Genomic DNA, 25,454 nt, shown 5'->3' on the forward strand with positions numbered 1-25,454 from the left:
GGAGCAGGCAGGCCTCCTTTGTCTTTGCCAAGATGTTCTTAACACCAAGCCCCCTGGTGTAAATTCCCTCCTCTTTGGTCATCCAAAACCACAGCAAAAGAGGCAGCCCCAAGGCTGGGAGCAGAAAGAGGAAAGCGAGGGGCCACCTCTCCCTGCACCAAAGCCCCCTGGCCACTGAGCTACTGAAGTCCAATGTTCCCAGATCAAAAGAGGCTAAAAGAAATGGTGACATGAGACTCAGAGTCTTGGATGGGGCACTGGAAAATGAAACAACTTCTTGCAAAGTTTAGTGTGAGAGGGAATAAAGGATTAAGTGGGGAAGGTTGCAAATGTAGCTTCTCGCATCGATGTTCTGGTTATGTTTCCTAACGTGTAAACAGGATGCAGAGAGAGAAGAGCAGTGACGTGGTGGTGAGGGGACCAGGTCACTGTCCCTTTCCCACCATTGGCAGCTGCGAGGCTTTGGGCAAGTCATGGAGAATTCCCTGTGCTTCCTGTGGCAAGCATGACAGCAGCCCCTACACTGCTTCCTGTGGAACGTTGAGGATCAAATGAAATGAAAGACATGAAAGCGATTTGGAAACTGGAGAGTCGTACGCCAATATCAGGGTTTCTTATTCTTTCTCAACCCTGCCATTCTGCTGCCCTCGCCTCTCCAAGAACAGAAAGATGTTGGCACAGGATAATTTTCACAATTTGGAAGGAGTAAGTTGTTGCCTTTGCACCCTTCGCTGCTAACATCTGTCACCCTAGCTCTGACAGCTGCTTCGAAGTTTCCACTGTGAAAGTAACAGAACAAGGTTGGGTCAGCCCCCAATCTCTACTCTACCACGCCCCAAACCTTATTAAAAAATTAACATCTCTTCTCCTTCCATATGCTTGGAAAGAGGCCATGAGGGAACGCACTTGGCAATCTTTGTATCCTACTTTTCATCTGGTTTGGGTTTCATTCCCTCCCCTACCCTGATATTAGCAACTTATAAAATATAACCAGAACATGAAGATAAGAAGCAGCATTTACAACCCCTTCCCCACTTGATATGTTTTCCCTCTCACACTAAACTTTGCAAAGAATCGTTTCGTTTCTCAATACACCACCCTAGAAAATGTCCCATTCAGTAATATTAATAATAGTATATTTTTAAACCTTGACTTAAAATTACAGTAAGTGCCAAGAAGCTCTCGTTGCTATTTTGTTGAAATAATATCAGGTTTCCTGTGATGCTTTACATAGCTGTCATCTCTGTGATATGATACATCCATGATTTATTGACCTACTAAAAGTGCTGTCATTGACTTGTCATAATAAACTTTTCTTAAAATATTAAAGTGTAGAACATTGAGTAATAGCTCAAACCAGTACAGAACCTTGATTTGGTGGTGGATTTGGATTTAGTGGCCTAAAGTTCATCTTTTATGCCTTGAAAATGGAAGACCTGCCTTGGCCCTTCTCCCTTCTTGCCACCCCGCTCCTACCACCTCTTCTCCCCCCGCCCCCACCCCCTGCTCAGGGTTAGTTGTCACTAAACAGGTTGGCACAGAAGAAGGGACAGCATGTAAGAAACTCTAAACGTGAAGGACTGATGGGCGAGGGTCAGCGCTGTGTCTGAAAAGGCTTTCTGGCCTTAGCAGAGACAAATTCAAACACCGTGATCCTTACCCAACTAACTTGCCTTTGTCAACAGGCACTGTGTCCACTGGGGTGGGTAGAGACAGGGTTAATATTTTTCAGAAAGAGAAATATTTCCAACCCTGGAATTAGATTTTAGTGTGCAGGGATTTGGGAACAGGGAGGAATTTTGAATCAGGGACTATCCAGGCACAACTGAGAAACATGGAAGGCAGGCTTGCGGTCAAGTCTGTCTCCCTTGCAGAGACCTGTACCTCGAGGCTTGCTAACTGGTCCTCTTTCTGGTACCAAAGGAGGTTGATCCTGGTGACCTGACCACTATTGTTCATTGAAACGTTCATACACCGGCTCTCATCTTCCCAAGTTCAGCTGCCTGTTCTGATAAGCTTGTGGTGATGGGAGAGGGTTAGATCCCCTGGCCCTCCCCCCATGTACTAAATATGTATTTAAGTTGGAGACTTAAGGAGGCCATGTTACGTAATCCATTTGTCAAAAATAAGGCAAATTAATAAAAGTAGAAGGCTTGGATTCATGGATTCTAAGGGTGGGGCAAGGTTGGGAGTTCGGTCAGAAGGGAGCTAGAGGAAAAGCTGAAAGAGAAATGAGAAAGTACAAATGAGAAAGTCAAGTGATAAGCCCCCACCTCAAATAAGGATATATATTTTATAAATACATATGCACAAACATACACAACCCAAACCCTCACAGATTGTCACCAAATTGCCTTTCAGAGTCTAAATTGAATGTAGTTTTTTGACCAGATCAAATTTTAAATGAAGTATTTTTAAAAATTATTCTCAGAAATTATACTTTCATGGAAGGATTGGGTGAGAGATGTTAAAAATCTTGAAAAGTTTTAATCCTTTGCAGTAATAATTTTTAAAATGAGGGAAAACAAATTTTTAGAAAAAACAAAATTGCACATATGTAGCAATATGTAGTAGATATTTTTGTAGTTCCAGTACACTTTAAAGTTGTTTTGTGAGGTTAGAAGCATAAACATAGAGTAGTCCCCCATCGTCTATGGTTTTACTTCCTGAGATTTCAGTTACCTATGGTCAACTATGCTCTGAAAATATTAAATGGAAAATTCTAGAAATAAACAATTCATAAGTTCTAAATTGTGCACCATTCTGAGTAGTATGATGAAATCTTGCATTCTCCCAATCCATCTCACTCCATCCTGCCTGGGATGTGCATTCATCCTTTTGTCCAGTGTATCTACACTGTATACACTCCCTGCCTATTAGTCACTTCGTAGCCCACTCGGTTATCAGATCAACTGTTGTGATATCATAGTATTCAAGTAATCCTTATTTTACTTAATGAAGCCACATTCACATAACTTTTATTACAGCATATTATCATTCTATTCTATTATTAGTTATTGTTGCTAAACTCTTATGGTACCTAGCTTATAAATTAAACTTTATCATAGGTATGTATATATAGGGAAGAACATAGTAAATGTAGGGTTGTGTACTATCTGCAATTTCAGGCATCCATTGGGGCTCTTGAAACATATCCCCTGCAAATAAGGGGGGACAACTATATACATATATTTAAATATATGAAGAATTTTCAATGCTCACAGATGACCTCGCTTGGTTTATTTAGAGATGTGAAGGCTTGACTAAGGCTCCAATTGAAAGTATGCCTGGAACAAAGTATGTTAACTAAAACTTGCTTACTGACAGGTAAAAAGGGCAAGGTCGAGAGCAGAAGACATAAAATTTATGTAGAGAAAATGCTTGTGTTTTCATTTCAGGAAATTAATAATGTATTTGAGGAAGGCTTCTGATTTTTTTATTATGATTTCACATTTCTAGAATAAATGAGAGAGGATACAGAAATGAATTTTCCTTATTCAACAAGCCCTTTTATGACTAACACTTGGTGTTGCTAGTGCCAATGGATCCAACATAATGAAGGTGTTCAGTTTATACTCTCCCAGAGCAGAATGCTCAGAAATCAGTCACTAAACCTACATCATAGAATTATTCAGAGAATGAAAAAAAGAATTTTGGGTAAAGGGAGAGCTTTAAATGGCCCTATAAATATAAATCATAACATTTTCAGTTACCTGTTACTGGAAATATACTATACATGGTTCTTACGGCTACTCGGGATCTTAAACCCCTTGAGAACAGGCGCGAGTTAATTACGCAGTTGGTGTGAACACTGGATGCAGGTGATGCACTAGACACTGAGAGGAGACTTTCATTGTTCTTTCCCGTATAATAAATATTTATCGAGCCCGTGTTATCTTCTAGGTCCTCTGGTAAGCACAACCAACACAACAGTAAACAAATCTTAAGAGTCTTCAAAATGTTTATATTCTAGCAGAAAGGACTGATAAAATATGGAAGACATTTTTTTAACCTCAAACTGCTTATAAGCTAGATTGGAATGAAAACGAATATATTTGAAAGAGCAAATTCAAGATATTATGTAATAAAACATTTAGATGTGTGGACACTCAGATGCTGAAGAATGGAAGTCGGTGAGCCTTTAAGAAGCTTTGAAAGGAGATCCAGTGTTTAGAGCCTGGAAAGATGAATGAGATTGGGAAGGATGGAAAAGACTCTCATGTCAGCAGGAACATCAGTGGGCAGTGATAAGAATAAAGGGGCCTGCATCTTCTTTGCACACAGCAAGTCTGGTTCAATGCCAAGGACTCGATGGGCATGGCACAGAGGTGGCAGGCTTCTCTGATCCTCCTTGAGCTCCCGCACACCTCTTATTGTTGACAGGATGAGGGAGAGGTGGCTCCCAGCACGTTAGCATTGGCAGGTTTTGTGCAGGGTGATGCACCAAGGGGATGCCTTTACCCATACTTGAAATCAATGCCTTGTTGACGGAGCTCTTCCTTAGAGCTGGAAGGCAGGAGGTCCCATGGGTCTCATGTTGCTCTCCCCTAGAAGAGCTGGTGAGAAACCAGGGCTGGACTTGTGACTCACAGGGACCTGGCACAGGACGCAAGGAATTTGGTTTGGCTCATTCATAAAGCCAATTGATTGGGCCTCAGATAAACCAAACATAAAACGCAAATCCCTGTGATCTTCTGAGGTTGTCTCTCTCAGAACTAAGTTTAAAGGTTTAACAGAGTTTTATCCCCTTGGGGGAAGGTTTAGGCAGGGAGGAGGCTATGTAAGGAAAACGATGTCAATTCTCCATTTTTCTTCCGAAGGACTTTTCACATGGTAAAAGGATTTGTAGGTCCAAATAAAAAGACAGAGAAACATGATTAGTTTATAGAAAGTCAGTCAAATCCTTTGTTTGCTGTTATGGAAACCAAACAACTGCTGGATTGAATGATACTAACATCATATTTTTATTTTTCAACTGTTCTTAGAAACTTGTAGGGACACAGTCTAAGTTTGTAGGAAAAAATTAACTACATCAGAGAAAGTCCTAGCATTCTAAAAGGAAATGCATGGAATTTGCACAAACAGCCACAGAAAAACAAACTTTATATCCAAACTATCAAGAAAAATTTTTGAAGCGTAAAACTACAAATTCAATAAATTGCAGAGAGGTTTCATGAAGGACAGTGTGCTGCTTCCAAGGAGGTGCAGTGAGTCTGCAATACAGCATGAGCTATTATACCTGCTATGTTTCTATGTAAAATCTAATATATAGAGAAAAAATGTTTATGAAAAATAGGTGAGGAAAATGATTGCATAAATAAATAAATGGGGAGAAATGGGGAAATCTCCCTTAAAGAAGGAATCCAAATAATATAAGTAGATACCTCTTCTCCAGGCGATATTGCTTAATTCCTCCCTCCCTTTCGAGAGAGAGTTGTATGTAATGACTTGCTACCAGAGTATGGGAAGGGACTAACAGTAACTTTGGAGAAATCAGACAGACACAACCTTAGCCAAGTATTCAAGGTGAACATCATGTTGCTCTCCTGTGTCCTCTTATATGCTGCAATAAGAAGGGTACTTCGCCTCTGTGGGATTCTTACCAAAAAACCATGACCCCAGTCTAGTCATGAGAAAACATCAGACACACTGAGGCATGCCCTACAAAATGCCTGGCCAGTTCTCCTCAAAACTGTCAAGGACATGGGCAACAAGGAGAGACTGAGCAGCTGTCACAGACCAGAAGAGACGAAGGAGGCATGACGAAATGCAAGATGGTCTCTGGTTGGGTCCTGGAACAGAAAAAGGACATCGGCAGAAAAACTGGTGAAATCAACATGAAGTGTGGCGTGTAGTTAATAGTTATGTACCAATGTGCATTTCTTAGTTTTGGCAAATGTGTCATGGTACACTAAGATGTTAGGAGAAACCGAGTGAAGGATTTATAGGAACTCTCTACTCTCTTTGCAACTATTCTGCAAATAGTAAATCTAAAATTATTGCAAATGATTACTGATTTTTCCCATATCTCCTATCTCTTCTTCATCTTAGATCCCATGAATGTAGTGCTTGTACCTTTATCTAATTTTTCTGTTTCATGATAAGAGAAACTTTCTTCCTTAACTAAAAGCTCTGTGGCTTTCTATTTCCTGGCTCTTTCTTTGGTGTCAGGAGGTCCCAGTATATTTATAAAACTCTGACTTATCTTTATTTATAAAGTCATGAGAAAGTCAATTTTTAAAAACTTTAAAAGAAAGTGATAAAGATTATATTCAAAGGGCTATAAATAGCTAGATTATTAAGGAAGGATATATTTAAAGTGAAACACCAATCCTTGAAGTTCTGTTACAAAAACCTACATCCTGAGCAGAATATTTCAGAAAATGTAAGCAAAGGACAAAGGCTCACAGATACACTTTCTTATTATTTAAGGGTCTCCTTTCATTTTATTTCAGGGCCCTAGGGTAGCATCTCAGCTGAAGCCCAGTGTTCACCAATCAGTTGCTAATAACTGGAGCTGAAAGAGGGCTCTGCCCTAATGCCATTATGTTCAAGAGCCATGATTGATGGTGTTATAGTATGTTTTTGAAACCTAATTACTGTCTTTGTGAGTATCTGAACTCATTAATCTTTAGTCCTGTAAATAAGTAAAATTGACTAAATAACTGGATTTCTCTAATGATGGCTTAGGTTATCTTTGGGCCTACTGCCTTGCCCTACCCTCTTTGGGGCAGCAAATTATTTTGCTTAATGGTAATTGCTCTCCAGTTTTAAAATCAATTTGTAAAAGTCGGCTTATAAAACAATTTCCATGTTGCCCTGTGATTGTGTGGTCCCTACTCTATCTTTGTGGTATAATGAGCACATCCTGTGATGTGTTCACAAACTATTATGTTTGCTGATGACCCTCCTTTGAGAAGTGGTCACATCACTTAATGAGATAAGAGGCTGAGAGAGAGAAAGAGAGAGACACAGAGAGAGAAATGAATAGATGAATAGGGGAGGAGGACAGGTTGGAAGAGTGCCTTTATTTTCACCTTACTAACCCTACTTTGGTTCCCACCTCCACCCCTAAGATAGAAAAAAATTTCATGTAGCATGGCCTGCTCCATATACTCCAAATAATGTAGTAATCAGTAAAGGTGATTTCCTTCTTTTTCCTAATATCCAACCCCAACATACTAGGGTGTGGGGCTTCACTGTACATTCTTCTTTTTCTGATTTTATTTCATATTTTCCTCTTTGTTACCACTTTATTATCCATTAGAACTGTTCCCAAGATAGCAGTTTGTGAGGAAGAGGATTAGGCAACAGGATCCGACATTCACATCAGACAAGGACCAGTGACTGTTTCCACAAGCCAGATTGGAAAACTTCACAATTCATTGGGCATTAGTTAGAATTTTTGGAAGGGTTTTGCTTCAGTAATGGGGGAAAAATAGCCCTAGACCAAAGGCTACCTACTAATGCTGAAAAGCAAGCCATGAATGCACCAAATATTCTAAATAACTTAATATCTCACAACAAAGTTAAAAAATATTTATAGAAATTCTAAAATATTCCACATCTAATAAAATAGATTTCACCAGGCCTAACATCCAATTAAAAATTACCAGGCATGCAAAGAAATAGGAATATATAAACCATCTGAGTTGAAAATTAATTAATAAAAATTAATCTAGAACTGACAATGATATTAGAATTAGCAGACTAGGACATCAAAAACCATTTTTGTAACTGTATTTTCTAAGACCTAGAAGCTAACAGAAAGATTTAAACAAGTTAAGTAGAGAAATGGAAGATGTAAAAATGACCCAGATCAAATTTTTAAAGATGAAAACTATAATGCCTGAGATGAAAAGCTCATTTGATGGGATTAACAACAGATTAGACATTACAGAAGAAAATATAAGCAAACTTGAAGACAAAGCAATAGAAACTATCCCAAAGGAAACAAAGAGAAATAAAGCTTATGAAAAAAATGAAGTGCCGAAACCGGTTTGGCTCAGTGGATAGAGCGTCGGCCTGTGGACTGAAAGGTCCCAGGTTCGATTCCGGTCAAGGGCATGTACCCCAGTAGGGTGTGTGCAGGAGGCAGCTGATCGATGTTTCTCTCTCATCAATGTTTCTAACTCTCTATCTCTTTCCCTTCCTCTCTGTAAAAAATCAATAAAATATATTTTAAAAAAAAGAAAAAAATGAAGAGCGCATGAGTGAACTGTGGAACAATTAAAATCTACCTAATATACATATTATCGACACTTTCAAAAGGGAACTGGGAAGGGACATAAAAATATTTGAAGAAATAATGGTTAAAAATTTCCAAATTTCATAAAAACTGTAAATCCATGGATCTATACTCAATGAACTCTAATCACAAGAAACATAGAAAAATCCTTACTAAACACATTGTTATCAAATTGCTCAAAACCAGTAATAGAGAAACCTTAAAAGCAGCCATAGAAAAAAAGACACATTAAATACAGAGGGACAAAGATAAACATGATGCATATTTCTCACTAGAAACAGTGCATGTAAGAAGATGGTGGAACAATGTCTTTAAAATGACAAAATAACGAAACTTAAAATGTCTTTCAAAATGAAGGTAAAATAAAAACTTTTACAGGCAAACAAGAGCTTGAAAAAGATATCAGGAGAACTGTACTATAAGAAATGTTAACTAAAAAATTTAGGCAGAAGTAATGTGATATCAGATAGGGATATAGATCTACATGAGATAGAGAAGAGCATCAGGAACATTAATTACATGAATAAATAATAAGATTTTTTTTCTTATTACCTAATCTCTTTAAAAGATAACAGATTGTTCAAAAATATTAATAATACAGTGTGCGGCTCATAACATAGGTGACAACAATAGCACAAAGGCCAAGAGGGGAAAAATGGAAGCATATGTATTGTGAATCCATTCACAAATTAACATCTACTGTTTAGTAAGTGTTGCAAATACTGTTTATTGATAATCTATATACATTAGACACTTTTCTAGTGGTTATAGATACAATGGACAGCAGAATAGATAGGATCCTTGACTTCATGGATTGTACATTTCACTGAGTCAGCAGTCAACACACAAGTATACAAATAAACAAGATAAATATAGACTGCTGTGTCATAGAAAAAAGTCAATGGGATTCTATAATAGAGACTAACAAGGTGCACAGAAATAACTCAGAGTGATCAATAAAGTTGTCTGTGACAAGGGGTCATTTGAGCTGAAACTTGGGAGGTGAGATGAGAAGAAGCCAGCCCAAGTTGGAATCAAGGGACAGGATTCCAGGTTGAGATAACTTCTGAGCAAAGGCTCTGAGGTGGGCAAGGATTTGGCCATTTCTAGAAACTGTCCATGGGCCAGTGTGGCTGAAATATCGTGAGATAAGGGTAGAGAAATCTGAGATGATGCTGGGGCAGAGGTCAAATCACTCAGGGTCTTAAATCCATGATTAGGGATTTGGACTTCATGCAAAGCACGGGGGGGAAATATTGAAGAGTTTCAATAAGGGAATGAGATGGCCTGGTTTACTTTAAACAAACAAAAAAATAACTGTTTTAGTATGGAGAATGGAAGGTAAGCAGCAAGCATAGAGGCTAGTCATGAAGCTATTTCAGTGGTTGAGGTGAGAGATGATGGTGATATGAACAGACACAATGGCAGTAAGAAGAAGATAAGTAATTAGATTCAATATACAGTTTGGAAGGCAAACTGATAGGGCTTGATATGACAGATTAGAGGTTGGATGTAGAGTTCAGGGAAAAGAAGACTCTAGCAAGCAGTAGAGCTGGGATTTGACCCAGGCCTGTCTGAGTCCAAAACTTTCTTTGTTTTCAGAGCTGCTATTAATAGGCTGATCACCTATTATGAATGGTATATTTCACAGGTCATAAAAGTGTCAAAAAGCATAAAATCATAGTCTTTGTCACCAAGGACAAAGATAGCTGACAATAAAAGAAACAAATGCTAGGAACTAAATGATACCCCCAAGTGTTATAGAAGTTCAGATTGAGAGGAAGAGGATGGGCCAAGGAATGTCAACTCAGAGGAGTGTGCTATGACAGGAATGAGAAAGCACTGGGCAGAGGGTGAGCCATGTGAGCAAAGACCTGGAGGTGGGAATTCAGATAGTCTTCAGGGAACAATAACTAAACTGCGATGGCTTATTAGTAAATGAACCTTGAAGAGAGCTGGCTTTGAATAGGTAGCTGGAGGTAGAGTTGGATAGCTTAGAATGATTGAATGGTAGTGCTAAACCTCTAAATGGCAACCTTCAGATACACCAATTTATCATCATTGTGGAGATATTGATTACAATTGGAAAATTGATGTCATCCATTATAGCCACCATAGCAATCATTTTAAGTAAAAGTTTTCATTGCCAAGCATGTAGACACAGCCCAAGACAAATGGTGAAAGCAGAATTTAAAACTTTTCTCTTTGTTTGAGGTTTTTCTACCACTTCATATAAATGATATAAATACCCTCTTCTCCTTTATCTTTTTTTTAATGTACTACTAGTGTTTCTGACTGTGGTGGCCATCTGTGATCTGTGATAGTTGGAACTCTTCGGGGCATTATCGGAAGGTACAGATGTTGTCAACGGCAGTAGCCCTATCCATTGAGAGTTTTCTGAAATCTCTGCCATACTCCAAAAGCACGAAAGGTTAACCTAATTGGATGACTCATAGAAATGGTCCTCAATTTTGCCAACATGAGGAATCCACAGTAAAATGACCCGCTGGAATCCTTCGGTTTGGTTCTGTAACCACAAGGTGGCCAATGCCAATCTTAGGCTCTGACTTCAGGACTGGAGGTCTGAAAAGGCACAATTTATGAGCTCTATGGCAAATTATTTCCAACTGAGCCTTCCTCAGTAAAATCCTCACCTCTTTCCATGTGTGTCCAGCTGTGCAGTAAGAAGAAATGAATCATTTCTGAAAAAGTTACAATTGAATCAAGTCCTATTTCTTTCTTTTTTTTTTCCAGATCAAACTTCAAATGAGGCATAGTTGGCGTCAGTGAACTTCCTTTTCGTCTCTGCTCCCATCCCACTTCCGGTAGTTTGAGCTTGTCTAGGTTCTAAATACTTTTTTTTTTTTTTTACTAATAAATCATTCAGCAAGTATGTTATTCATCATACTCTGGCTGTACACACACCCCACAGTTCCTGGGCAACATGCTCAATATAATCAAATGATTCCTATTCTGTTAAATCATTTCTTTAGAAACATAATTTGAAAATGAGTTGTGTATATTTTTAACTTTATGATTGTCTTGATAGCACATGGAGGTAACAAGGTAGCATTTTAACTTTTAAAGTTAAGCAATATTAGCCCGATAAAGACAAAATATTATTAACTAGTAAAAGAATATATCTCCACAGGTTTTTTTGTATTTTGTACAGATCTCTTACTTCCCTACATGGATGCATGTTTTAAATTTCTATCTTGCCAGAGATAATAAGACAGATTTCCAACACTTGATTCATATCACCTTTCAGGCCAGTTTCAAGGGAGACCAGTGTTCATCCAATCCATTACATAACACAAGCTTCTTCTTCTCTTTGGAAAAAGGTTGGCTCACTATAATTGTTAAAGCCCCTTTCTAAGACCTCTTAAAAATGAGGAAGAAGTCACTGTGTGGACACTGGTGAGGTCCCAATCTTCTATATCAATCCTCAGCTTTGGTGACATTGATCTGCTCCGGGCCCTTGTTGATGCCTTGGGTTTTTCACCTCTGCATATTTGCTGACCCAAGTTCACATTTAGAACCTTCTGTTCCTCTCCTTCTACTCACATAGCTTTCACCAAGCCTTCCAGACCCAGTGAAAACCCCATTGCCTTTGCAAGGTCCCCTGACCACACCAACCTGACCCAATGGCTTCCTCTTTTGAGGTCTCTTCTTGTGCCCTTTCCTGCTTTGGATTGTTCATTAACTTCTCATGTCCATCCGTTCTACCTCCCAACTACATGTAGATAGATGAATATCAAAGATGTTAAAGCAGGTGATCATCTACCCCAGACATCCCAGTCTTCAAACCCCTAATACAGTGCTCTTTTGTGTTTTTTGTTAAATGTGTTTTTTTTAATTGATTTCAGAGAGAGGAAGGGAGAGGGAGAGAGGTATAGAAACTTCAGTGATGAGAGAGAATCATTGATTGGCTGCCACCTGCACATTCCCTCCTGGGGGTTAAGCCCGCAACCCTGGGCATGTACCCTGACTGGGAATCAAACCATGACCTCCTGGTTCATGGGTTGATGCTCAACCACTGAGCAACATTGGCCAGGCTACAGTGCTCTTTTAAATGTGTGATGCCATCCCTTATTAATTTAATTAGGCCCATTAACATTTGAAGGCAGTGATTTATTCATTTATTGAGTCATTCTTTATTTATCATTAAGCAAATGTTCACTGAGTGTTTACTAGATGCCAGGCTCCATCCTAAGTGCTGGAGATATAATAGTGACTTTGAGAGAATGACTTGTCTACTCTCTCAGGGAGCATGCACACACACACACACACACACACACACACACACACACACAAAACGACAACAATGAAAACAACAAGTGGGGAACGTACAAAATGAATAAGTAACTAAACAAATACAAACTTTAGAGAATAAGTGCTGTATATAAAACTAAAGATAAGTAGGGTGGTGGGCTTGAGAGAGGTGGTGAGAGGATGGTGCTACTTTAGCTAGGGTGGTCAGCAGGGCCCTCTCTGAGGACATGGCATTTGAGCTGAGATCTGAGTGATGAGTTGAGGGTGGTCTTGGGGGAATCTGGGAGAAGAGTGTTCCATGCAGAGTGAAGAGCACGTGCCAAAGACCTAGGTCACAATGAACTTGGTGTTTTAGAGGAGAAAAATATCAGTGTGGCAGGAAGGGAGTCAGCAAGAGGAAGTAGGGCAAGAAGTGGTGAGAAATGTTCAGGTAGACTGGGCCCACAACATGCATGACCTTTGTAGGCCAAGTGAAGAGTTTGTAGATCGTTGTCAAAGCCAGTGGGAAGCCCTGGAGGGTAAAGCTGATGAGTCATAGGGAGGTTTTTTGTTTGTTTGATTTTCTTTCTTTTTATTTATTTACTAGAGGCCCGATGCATGAAATTCATGCAAGAGTAGGCCTTCCTTACCTCAGCTGCCGGCACCGGCTTTCCTCTGGCACCTGGGACTCGGGCTTCCCTCACAGCCCCAGCTTCATCTGGAAGGTCATCTGGAAGGACGTCTGGTCTAATTAGCATATTACATTTTTATTATTATAGACTAGAGGCCCGGTGCATGAAATTCGTTCATGGGTAGGGTCCCTAGGCCTGGCCGGCAATCAGAGCCAATCAGGTTCCCCGCCTCCCAGTCTCCCAGCTTCTCCACTTCCCCGCCTCCTCCTTCCTTTGCTTCCTCAGCACCCCACAGTCACTGCTGGTCACCTGGCATGTTCCATGCCACCCCCTGGTGGTCAGCGCACATCATAGCGAGTGATCAAACTTCCAGTCTCCCGGTCAAACTCCAAAGGGGACACTTAGCATATTAGCCTTCTATATAGAGAGAGTTGCCATTTCTTGCTTTTGCTTTTACTTTTTGGGTGTACTATACAAAAAGTGCACACATCTTAACTATACAGCTGCATGAAATTTGACCTATGCATATACCCAATGTAACTACACCCATACTAAGATACAGCACAATCCCGCACACCCTACAGGGTTCTCTCATGCCCTGTGTAGTCACTACAGCCACCACTATTATGACTGCTTGTATCACCACTGATTAGTTTTGCCCATTTTTGAACAAAATCTAAGTGAATGCATATAGTACACCCTGATTTGTGTCTGGGAAGTATTGCTATGTAATGTTCTATAGAATGAACATCTTACAATTTATTTATCTTACTGCTGTTGGACCTTTGGGATGTTACTAATTTAGAGCTATTTTGAATAAAGCTGCCATGAATATCCTTGTATATGCCTTTTAATGGACATAGGTTAGATATATACACTGAGTGGCCAGATTATTATGACCACCTGATGTTTGTAGGCAAATTAGCTATAATTTTGAGCTGAAGTTGCTAGAGGGCCAGACCATTGTAAATAGGGAAGCAGGTTGTTTACCATGACAGTAGAAGTGATTTTTTTCTGAAGATATGGTTAAACAACGTGATTTAACAACCTTTGAACGTGGGATATATATATTGTATACTCAGGAGTGAAATTGCTGGTCTTAGGATTTTTATATTTAGTAAATACTATCATTTTCCAAAGTGGTTGTACCAATTTACATTCCCACTTAAAATGCATGGGAATTCTGATTTCTTCCCATTCTTGAATCACTTGGTATCATCAGTCATTTTAATTCTAGCCATTCTGGTGGGAGTATCATGGGTGGGATTCTCATTGTAGATTTTTTGGGGGAAAGGAAGGAGCAGTTGCTCATAGGTGCTTATGACTATGTTGATGATTATATAATTTGTCTTTAAAAGTTTGGTTTTCAGGCTTCCTGGCTTTCATTTCCTATTTCCAACACCACATTATTTTTTCTCCCTTCGCAATACCTCCAAGAGCACTATAAAAGCCAAACATGCTGATATGACATCACCAGTTCATTGTCTTTCAGGAATGTGATATTTCATCTTTTATAGAGTGACCCTATTCCAAGATAGAAGAGAAAATAGAAAACAGGGCTTAGAACTTGAAAGAGAAAATTTGGGTCAGGCTCCAGCTTAATGCAGTTTCCATTCTTAGAGCCAAAGGCCGTCTAGTCAGTGCACAAAGGGAGTCGCTGGAGGAGTGGGGACTGTTGCTTTCATTACAAGCTCATACCACTGCATCATGGTGTCTAGGATTTTGCCCTAACAATAAAATGAAGGGTGTTATGCTTCATTTCCTGTTTGGAAAAATGGAGTCTTTGGCTTTTTTTTTTAAGGGCTAATTGTATATTGTTTTTAAAAATTGCGTTGATAATTCATTCTATTATAATTAAGCTAATTAGAATACTATTGTTTTCCAACAGCTTTAATGAGGTCTTCCACTTGGCAGGGAACCTGTCGGACCAAAAATTATTGCCATTTGTTAAAAGATGGAGAAACTCTGATGACAAATGACTCTATTCAGCTGCATTTTGGTTAATAAGATTTATGCATTAATCTGGTTATGCTTTGTTCTCCCGAGTTTGGCAAACTTCTGAAGTTTTCCAATTTTCTACTGTGTCTCTCTGCTCACTACCCCCACCTCCTCCTTAGAGAATTCCTGGCGTCTGAGTTAAAATAGGTGGAAACAGTCTCTGTTTCCAGCCGAGGCTCCCCAGCTTGGTTGGAATGCTCGTCTGGTTGTAATAGAGCCTGCTTTTCGGCCAGCAACTCCTAAAATAGCTCCTCGGCTTATAAAGCAGAAAATAGAAGTTTGGGCTGCCCAGTTCACTAACAGGATGTTCTGCCTGCTTACTTTGGGGGGCACTGTTGCTCCAGTTTGAGGACTCCGGCGGGGCTCTGGTGAGTGATGGCTCTCTGTTGCACAATTTTGTATCTGCACTCCTTGTCAAGTAATCATTACAAATGTTTCTTGGAGGAAGAGTTGGCTCTGAGCAAAGGTCTGCCTTCCTAAAGAAGTGAGGGCCTGAGGGGTGGGCACCGGTCTGTCCGTGGTAAAATTTTCTCCTTTGACAGTGTAATTAAGTGCTAATTAACTAAATGAGTGTAAATGTTGAAGGCTGAGATAAATATCTACATTTCCTTAATCTATTTTTCCCCCTGTAAAATTTGATAAAGGAAATTTGGATTTAATGGAAGATATATGTCATTTTTTTTTTCAAGATTGCAAATCTGTTTAGAAGGAACTCAGAGCCACTGGTTTGGCTTTCTGCAGGGAAAGTTAGCAGCATATAAATATAGAAGAGGGACAATAAAATGCGGATGCGATATTGCAATAATTATGTTAAGGAGGCTTAGTGGAGCTACCTTTTTGAAACATCTGGTTTGTTTCTGTTTTTTCCACATCCTGCAGATGTTGCCGAACCCATGAAATATACTGACAGGAGAATACATTAGCTCACGGAGTCATTCCAATGAATAAAGCAAAGAGTAGCCTCTCAACTTTTTAAAAAAATCTAGTTAGAAAAGAATTCTGCTTTCAGAGCAGGCAGAGATTAGGCCCATAATTGAGAGGGGCCCAGGGCCTTCTAAAAGTGTCAATAGTGATCTGTTCTTGCCAAAGGGGAAAAGGCACACTTTGTGGAGGGGCAGCCTGAGTAATAAATGGAAATCTTTGTAATTCAAGTGCTTTCTCCTTACCTTCTGTGGTTAGTGATTTAAAAGGGGGCTGGAAGAGGGGGTGAAGGAAACCCACTTGTCTGTGGTGGGTCATAGAGCTAGTGCTCCGGAGCCCATCTTGAGTTGACTTCTCTGCCTCTCCTGGCTTCTAGAGCCCGGAGTGAGATCCAGAGGCCGAGGCAAGTGCCTTGGGAAGGGGATGCATAATTGAAGTACCATCTGTGGCATGGGGCTGATGACAGCTGCGTGATGTCCTGACACTCCTGTGTCAACACCCTCCCCACGCAGAAAAAGATAGGGCAGGCACATGTATGCTGAACCTTGGGGAGAGCAGACCCAGGCATCCCCGAAGGGGAGGGCCTGGGGAGCCTGAGTTTATTAAATAGGAATTGGTTGCCTATGAGATTAACACCCTGAAATAAATGCAAAGTTAAAAATATTTTGGCCTCCAGCCCACTTGGCAGGAGGATTAGGAACCTGGAACGGTCAGAAGGACAAAGCCTTAAAGGGCCAATGTCACATTTAGTTTCTGGCCGGCTGTGATCTCTAAATTTCCCCATCATTCACATCACTCCTTTGGGTTATGGCGTCGTGTGTTCTGAACCCCTCATTAAAATGTGTAACAGATGTTTTTCTGGTCACCAGCCTGGCAGATGAGAAGGACACACACATACAAACCTGTCTCTGAGAAACTAGTATTTCTCTGGTTCAGCACTGAATTGTTGAACTGCAGTCACTGACATCTAGTCCTATTTGCCTCCTTTCCTCTGGGACAAAGGGTGCCTCACAAAAGACTGTTTCTTGTGTGTTCTCATAGGGTTTCTGGCTTCCTTCAGGTCAGTGAGGAGGGATCACTAGGCTTGAGCCAAAGCCTTCCATTTAGCAACAATTTCATGTATGTTTCCTCCAGGCACCCACTCCTGGCTTCACCATTTACCCCTGCCCCTGGATCAGAAGGGATCTTTCTTGAAATTATGTAAAAGCTCTGCCTCCTCAGAGAATGATTTCAGATCTCTGCCTCCCACCACCCCCAACCTTTCTCCCCACTAGGGTTATAGCCGCCTTCTCCTTTTCCTTTGCAAATGGCTAATTTCTGTTTTTGATACTTCAGCCATATTTCCCTATGCTCCATTGACAGATTAAACCCAATATGACCAGTTTTTAATAGTCTTTGAGAACTTTTGACACTAATGTAAACGTGTTACTTAAGGAAAGGGGTTTAGCATCATTGTTATTATCATTATAATAATGTTTAGCATTTATACTATTGTTGAGAATGAATGACATGCCTTCCCATCTTTATTTTGCTGCTCCTCAAAGCAATGCTGATATAGGCAGGGCAGCAATTGCGATGTTGAGGTTATAGGTGAAGAAATCAATATTCACAGAAAGCAAAGCTATTCCTTCAAGGTCATGTAGCCAGTGAGACTGGGATTCAACCCATTTTAGATTGCAAGTTTGGGACTTTTCCTGGGCATAGCAAGCCCCTATGAATAACATGGTAGGCACTTAAAAAAAGATTGTCCATAGAATGGGACTGTTTTGGGAGGGCAGTGTAAATATGGCAAGAATGCGAGGAAGTAAGGGATTTAGACAGAAATAGAGATATGGAGTCCAAAGCTACTTTTCCCGAAATTGTGTACTGCAAGATTTCAATAGGTGTATTGTTACGAAAAGAATTCCATAGCCAAATAGGCTTGGTAGATATTAAATTAAATTAAGCCATGAAAATTTCTTGATTTCAGCACTCTCAGAGCCTTTGACACGCATTTTGAATTCCCAAGGCAGGAAAGGATCCAATGTGCTATGAGCATTTTGCACATGTGTTTGACACAGGACCCCTCTTGACTGAAGTATCTCATAAGAACACATGTTGGGGAAAGTTGGTCAGAAATACCATCATTTCCTGTCTGAGGAGGTAGATGAGTGGGCCAAAGAGGGAAAGGTGAGAACTGTTTAGATGTAAGGAAAAGAACTAGAAGTCATGTTTATTCTGCTCTCTAATTACTGAGTCAAAGAATTGGTCACTCAGTTTAGTAGATTTTATGTTAAGGTCCTACAGGGGTAAAATTGGTATGTATTCCTTAAGCAAAACTTTATTGGAAGAGAAACTGGCACAACTCAATGAGGTGACGTTATGGTGAGAGGAACATGCAGGAAGAGGAGTTCTAGACTTAAATGTCATTAATTAGTCTTAACTGTGCGACCTTGGCCAAGTCGCTACGCCATCTGGATTCTGGACCTTTCAACTATAAAATGGACTAAATGGTTCTTTTAGATCAAGATTCAGTGATTCTATAACTAAAAGTTATATGTTTTAAAATGCAATAGTAGATGTTTAAGGTGGAGACCAACTGGAGAGGTGATTTCTCATGGAATGCTATGAGAGGCTAGGTTAGCATTTCCAGAGGGAAAGGGTGAGAGATCAAGTGGATTCTGAAGCAATTTGCCTCCAGATATCAGCAGACTAGGAGCAGGTCGTGTTTACCCCAGTATTAAAGTCAAATTTCAAAGTCGAATGACCCCAGGATCCCAATCCGAAAGCCAGGGGAGAATCATTAGATGGCCATTGCTAGCCCTAAAGGGAAAACAGAGATTCCATTTCCAGTGAGACAGCTGGCTTTGGAGAAAAAAAGATTGAACTTTCTTTAAGGAGGAATGAAAACAATTAATCAGAGAAACTACTGAGAAGGAAGACAAAATCATCAAAGAGATGAGGAGCCTCAGTATCAGGGGTTAGTGGAAGAGTCAAGGAAATGGAGAATGATCATTAAATCAAGTGTGAAGGGAACTCCTAGAAATGGGGAGGGAGAGAGACTGGATACAGGATGGGAGAAACAAAAAGTCCTGAATGAATGTGGCTTAGTCTGAACCAATGTTGATACCCAAGACACAGGTGGTGCTGAGATGATGTGCTTTTTCACTCAAGATCCAAAAGGTGTAAAAACCTAATTCCACTGTTTCTTTCAAAGAGGCCAGGGGCATGAGATACTCTGGAACCATGGTGGGCAAACTGCGGCTCGTGAGCCACATGTGGCTTTTTGGCTCCTTGAGTGTGGCTCTTCCTAAGCCTTAGGAGTACCCTAATTAAGTTAATAACAATGTACCTACCTATATAGTTTAAGTTTAAAAAATTTGGCTCTCAAAAGAAATTTCAATCGTTGTACTGTTGATATTTGGCTCTGTTGACTAATGAGTTTGCCGATCACTGCTCTGGAACAAGCATGTCAAACTTGGGGCCCACGGGCCGCATGCCTTGTTTATTTGGCCCCTGTTAGCCTTTGAGTTTGACATGCTTGCTCTGGAACAATAGTTTATGGTCTGCGTGCAAAAGTGGTCCTTGAGTCTTGGAGAACAAAGATAGATATGAATTTGATGTCTATCTACCATCAACTCCTTGAGTGATCTGAAAGTCATTTCTCCTCTTAGAGAGGTTTGTCCTTACTGGGAAGGAGAAAGCAGAGGAATAGAAAAATTTTATGTGAAGGCCAATACTTTCAGGAGGACAAGGTTAAAGCCCACACACCTTCAAATCTGAAGTGCCGAGTGAGTCTCCTGGGACCTGAGCTGTTTAGTGTCCGTGTTCTCCAGATTGCCATCACCCCCTTGCTGATAGGATATAGGAAGCAAGGCAGCATGTGGGGGCCTTAGTAAGTGTTTGTGGTGGCTGGACATAAGAAGAGAAGGCAATAAAACTTCAATCAGACTTCTCAACAAGACAAGCCAATTTATGGCAACCTTCCAGCGTTCAGCCAGACTCTGCCTGTGTAGGGGGAAACTGGGACTCAGCCATCAACTAGCAGGTCACTCCAATGCAGAGTTGTTCTTTGTTTTGCTTTTCTCTAATCTCACTAAACTCTGCAACATGTAAATGAAACAAGTAGGGGGTTGACACGTGTTAAAAGGCTCCTGTGACTCCATCCTTTTAGGAGCTCTAGAATTCTTTTGCAAAGCCAATGCTTGGGGATTTTCTGCAGCAGCAATGTCTACACTGGCTAGCAAAGAGCACAACCACACTATGTAGGTAAAGCATCCTATTAGAGGGGACACAAATCAAGATAAAGCCCATGTGTTCTGTTCTACTGCCACTCATTGGAAACAGAAATGTCTATCCATGAACCTGGCAGTGGGCTGGACCATAGTGAGAAACAATGGCATAGCCATGACCATGTCTGTCTTTGAAGGGCTCAAAAAGGCCTTACTTTTATTTAAATAGGGAACAATAATTTCTTAGAGAGTCCCTTGGCAAATAATACACTTGACTTGATATCTAGAAATAATCGCACCTCAGGTTGTTTCTAAGGAATAATAATAGTCAACTGAAAAGTGAAAAAATCAGCTAGCTGACTAGACATTTCTAAATATCCGGATCCTTAGCAGCATGCACAACAAACTTCCATGCAGCTGATTAGCACTTTTGTCTTGGAGGAAATAATGGTTTCTTATCAACATCGATGCCCAAGTCCCTGTGTGTAAATGGGTGAGAATAACCTGTCCAAACTCATCTCACATGAGCTGGCTGGAAGGTCAGGCCTGTTCTGCCCTTGAATTGCAAATCTATTCTTGGGCAAAGACTGGCTTCTCCTTCCTGCCTCTAGTGTGGCCAGTAGCTCAAGAGATATAGGTAAGTGCACAAAATGGGCAATGCCAAGCGATGTAGTTCTCCTTTTCCTGGTCAAGGCGCAGTACAGCATTGACTTTCTTCCCTGGAGAGCTTCACTCCTCAGCAGCTGTGAATGATTTTCCCCTTTCTCCCAGGAGTGGTCTCTCAGACTAGCTCCTCAAGGACAGAATTATTTTTTATTACCTGCTCTCCGGTGCCTGCCTTAGCACGTGCACATAGGAGGTGCTTTATAGTTATTGATTGAGAGAATGTTCTCTTGAGAAACACATAGACTTTCCTATGCTAAGCCATACCAGCCTGCTCCAGGTTCTCACTTCTCCTTTAGATCACTTTTGTCCCCTCTTTTCACCTGTCACTGTCTTTTCTGCCTGTGGAGGTTCTTTCATGGAAGGTGGACTAAGGAGCTACAGTGTACCAACTTCCCTCTTCTTTCTTTGCCCCTGCTACAGACGGAATATTTGTGTTTCCCCAAAATTTATATATTGAAACCTAATCCCTAATGTGATGGTATATGGTGCTGGGATTAGGATATAAGGTCACAGCCCTCATGAATGAGATGAATGCCCTTCTGAAAGAGACCCCAGAGAGCTCCCTCGCCTCTGCTGCCTGCCACATGAGGATACAGATGCAAACCAGGAAGTGGGTCCCCATCAGACAGCAAGTCTATTGGTGTCTTAATCTTGGACCTATGTGAGAAATACATTTCTGTTGTTTATAAGCCACAGTCTTTGGTATTGAGTTATAGCAGCCTGAACAGACTAAGCCCTTGAAGATAAGCCCTCTCTCATCATGAAGTTTTCCCTTCTGATCACTATAGGAAATCATATACAAAAATAACAAACAAGATCTTACAGTGTTCTCATAGTCATGCTTCTCTCTGTAGCTGTAATTTTCTCTGACATGGCCAGTGAAAGAACTTGCTGTGTTTATTGCTGTAACCTGAATATAACTAATGTACCACATGGCCCTATCTATGTATGATAGAGAGAGAGCAGTATGTCGGGGGAGGAGGGACGGGAAATAATAGAAAGATGTTTAAATCTTAGTACTCTCAGACAACAGGAGCTAGCAAACTATGTCTCATAACCAAATTTTCAAAATAAATTTTTTTTACAATTTTTTATTTATTGATTATTGATTTTTAGAAAGAAAAGAAAGGAGAAAGAGAGAGACAATGATTTGTTGTTCCACTTATTTATGCATCCCATTGATGGATTCTTGTATGTGCTCTGACTGGTGATTGAACCCACAACCTTGGTGTATGGGGACGATGCTCTAACCAACTGAGCTACCCAGCCAGAATGAAGGTGTTGTTGTTTTTTTAAATAAAGTTTTATTGATACACAGCCATATTTGATTATATATTATCTATGGCTTCTTTCAAGTGACAGTGGCAAAGTTGAGTAGTTGTGACAGACACTGCATGGTCCTAAAAGCTAAAAATATTTACTATCTGGCCTTTCACTGGAAAAGTTCGCTGACCCCCACCTTATAAGATGCTCTTAATGTACAGGAAAATAGTATATTCCTTATTTCTTCCAAACTTAGTGACCTCCACAGAAACAACAGCTAGACTCTTAACAAAAATAAATCCTTTTTGTTTTCTCAACTTTCTATTTAAAAAAAAATCCCTCCTTAAAATCCAGTCTAGGTAGCTCCTAACTCCTCCATCATCACTTAACCTCAAATTCTTCTCTCAAGCTAGTAACTTTCTTTTTTTTCCTCTAAAAAACAAAAACTCTACCCTGACTCTGCTCATTCATATTGTTACCTCTTTCTACTGTTTATTACACACAAGAGAAGGTTCAGGATGCACAGTAAAGGGGGTCTTCTTAGGAGAAGTATGTGAAGAGGAGGCTGGGAAGCTGGTGAAAATTATACAATTTGTGCCTGTGACATAATGAATCATTTTGATGATAGTTACATTCCTGAGGGGAGTGACAGCTCGCCTCATGCAATTCTGGCCCTTTCATCTGAATCTAGAACTCTCCATGGTGTCCTCTCCTCCTGAGAAGGTGACTGCTTACTCCGCTCACCTGGTCTCAGGTGGAAAAATCTCCCCTCTCCCTCAGGCTTCCTATGGCCAGATATCCACCTCCCAAGGCTGCTGCCCCTCCCAATCAGATTCCCTTTGGACATTTCCTCATTCCTCTCACAGCCACATTCATCTTTGCCACATGTGTTTGATGCTTGCATATATATGGGTTATGAAAATGAATTTTGTTTATTTCAAGCAAGGTGGAAATATAATTTTGTATAAATTTTTTAATAATCAACTATAATCCCATATGCAGAGATAACAAGTATTAACTTTAGGTATGAAATTTTATAATTATTATTCTGTTAGTATGTATTCAAAACATACACATGTACATACATATACTAATACATACATATGTATAATTATTAAATCGCATTTTGGTTTAGAGTATATACTTAGTTTTGTATTTCTTTTCATTTGGCACAACATCCTGTGTTCTTGCTTTTGGGTTTGTATATTGCTTTGTTCTTGAACAATCATTTTCATGAGGAGAAACCAAGTTTTTCTAATCCTGTATAATAAAAAGCTAATATGCAAATCGACCGAACAACAGAACGACCAGTCACTATGATGTGCACTGACCACCAGGGGGCAGACGCTCACTGCAGGAGCTGCCCCCTGGTGGTCAGTGCACCAGAAGCCGGCTCACACCTGGCGAGCACAGTGGCAGTGGCGGGAGCCTCATTCCCCAAGGGCTTCCGGACTGTGAGGGGGTGCAGGCCGGGCTAAGGGATCCCCCTGGAGTGCACGAATTTTGTGCACTGGGCCTCTAGTCAAATCATAAATGCTTTGAGGGAAGGGCTAGCTCAGGGGTGGGCAAACTTTTTGACTCGAGGGCCACAATGGGTTCTTAAACTGGACCGGAGGGCCGGAACAAAAGCATGGATGGAGTGTTTGTGTGAGCTAATATAAATTCAAAGTAAACATCATTACATAAAAGGGTACGGTCTTTTTTTTTTTTTAGTTTTATTCATTTCAAACGGGCCGGATCCAGCCCGCAGGCCGTAATTTGCCCACGGCTGGGCTAGCTTCTCCTTTATTATCCCCTTCTCCTTTCCTCACCTCCATTCCCATTCCCACCAGCAACTAGTATTATTTAGTAGCACAGCATGAGTTGTTTGATAAATATTTTCTAAGTAGAATTGAGTAGAATGATGCCTGACACACCCATAGGAGGAAATCTGAGTGAATGATCTTCCTGTCTTATTCTTGCCACACAGAGAAAGTCACAGCTTCAAATGAGCTGTGAATGGCTCTTTGGCGGGTGCACAGCAACACACCTGCTGAGTTAAGAGCCTGATGAATCATTTGCCTGGTTATCTTGCTAGTCATGCTGAACTGAAAGCCACTTTTCGAATCCAACATGTCCAAACCAGGGCTCTTTCCTTGGCTTGGGCTTGGGTTAGTGTTTTCTCGACACTCTTCCTATCTCTTTTAAAACTCTTAATAATGGACTTATAAAAATAGTACTTATTCAAAGAACACCTCACCATTCTTGTCTTTCCTAATAGGAATTTTATTTCATATTGCTGAGTAAATTAGATTTGGACCCTTGTTTTATTTTTTACATAAAAACAAGCAAAGAGATTAGCGAAGGGATAAATTAATCACAAGCCATAACCCTGCCAGGTGTTTTCTTCGAGGGACAAACCAAACAACAAAACCACCCCCCACATTTGTTCTTTTTTATTTCTTCACATGCTTTGGCAGGTCTCGATGTCCTGCTGGTTTAATTGACCTAATGATTTGTTTGTTTTTCAATTTACTCCTTTGTAAAAGTTAATGTCCTTTGCTTTAAGCATCCAAAATCCAAACTTTTCTCTTGTGCCCTAGTCTTCCATCCAGAGCTCCTCCCCTACCCCATTCCTTAGATGAAGAACTAACTGCAAGGGTCGCTGAAATTAATGAAAAACACAACCACAACGACATGAAACTACAGGTCCAACTTGGCTGTAAGGGGCTCCATTAGGGTGGATCACATTGCATTATATGATGTAAGGGCTTCGCGTGGGTTAATCAAAATGTAACCTCAACCCTTACTCAAATCACCTGGTGGACTGCTGTTTGCCCGAGGTTAAGCCCTCCTGATGCTGATGGTCTGTAATGCATTTAGCTAATAGTAATCCCTTCCATTTGGGAGAGTGCCTTCGGCTTCTCAAAGCTCTTTCACCTCTATCGCTCAGATAGCCCTGGGAAACATTTCCCATTTTATGGATGAGGAAACTCAGAAGAAATTAACTTCCTCGTGGTCATATAATCAGTTTCTTCAGGTGTGTGTGTTCTCTCTCTCTCTCTCTCTCTCTCTCTCTCTCTCTCTCTCTTCCCCCCTTTCTTTCTCCTACCCTCTTTCTGTTTCTTTCTCTCAGCTACAGTATTCTAAAAAACTTACTAAAGCTTAAGCATCTTATTTGTGTTTCTACTTACCACTCAGTATATGTTCCTGTAGTTCAAAAGAAAAGGAAATCATATGAAAAGGTTGCCCATGATTTTATATTAGAAGTCGGGCTCTCATTTC

This window comes from Myotis brandtii, unplaced genomic scaffold (assembly GCF_000412655.1).
Source record: "Myotis brandtii unplaced genomic scaffold, ASM41265v1 scaffold84, whole genome shotgun sequence".
Classification (NCBI taxonomy): Eukaryota; Metazoa; Chordata; class Mammalia; order Chiroptera; family Vespertilionidae; genus Myotis; species Myotis brandtii.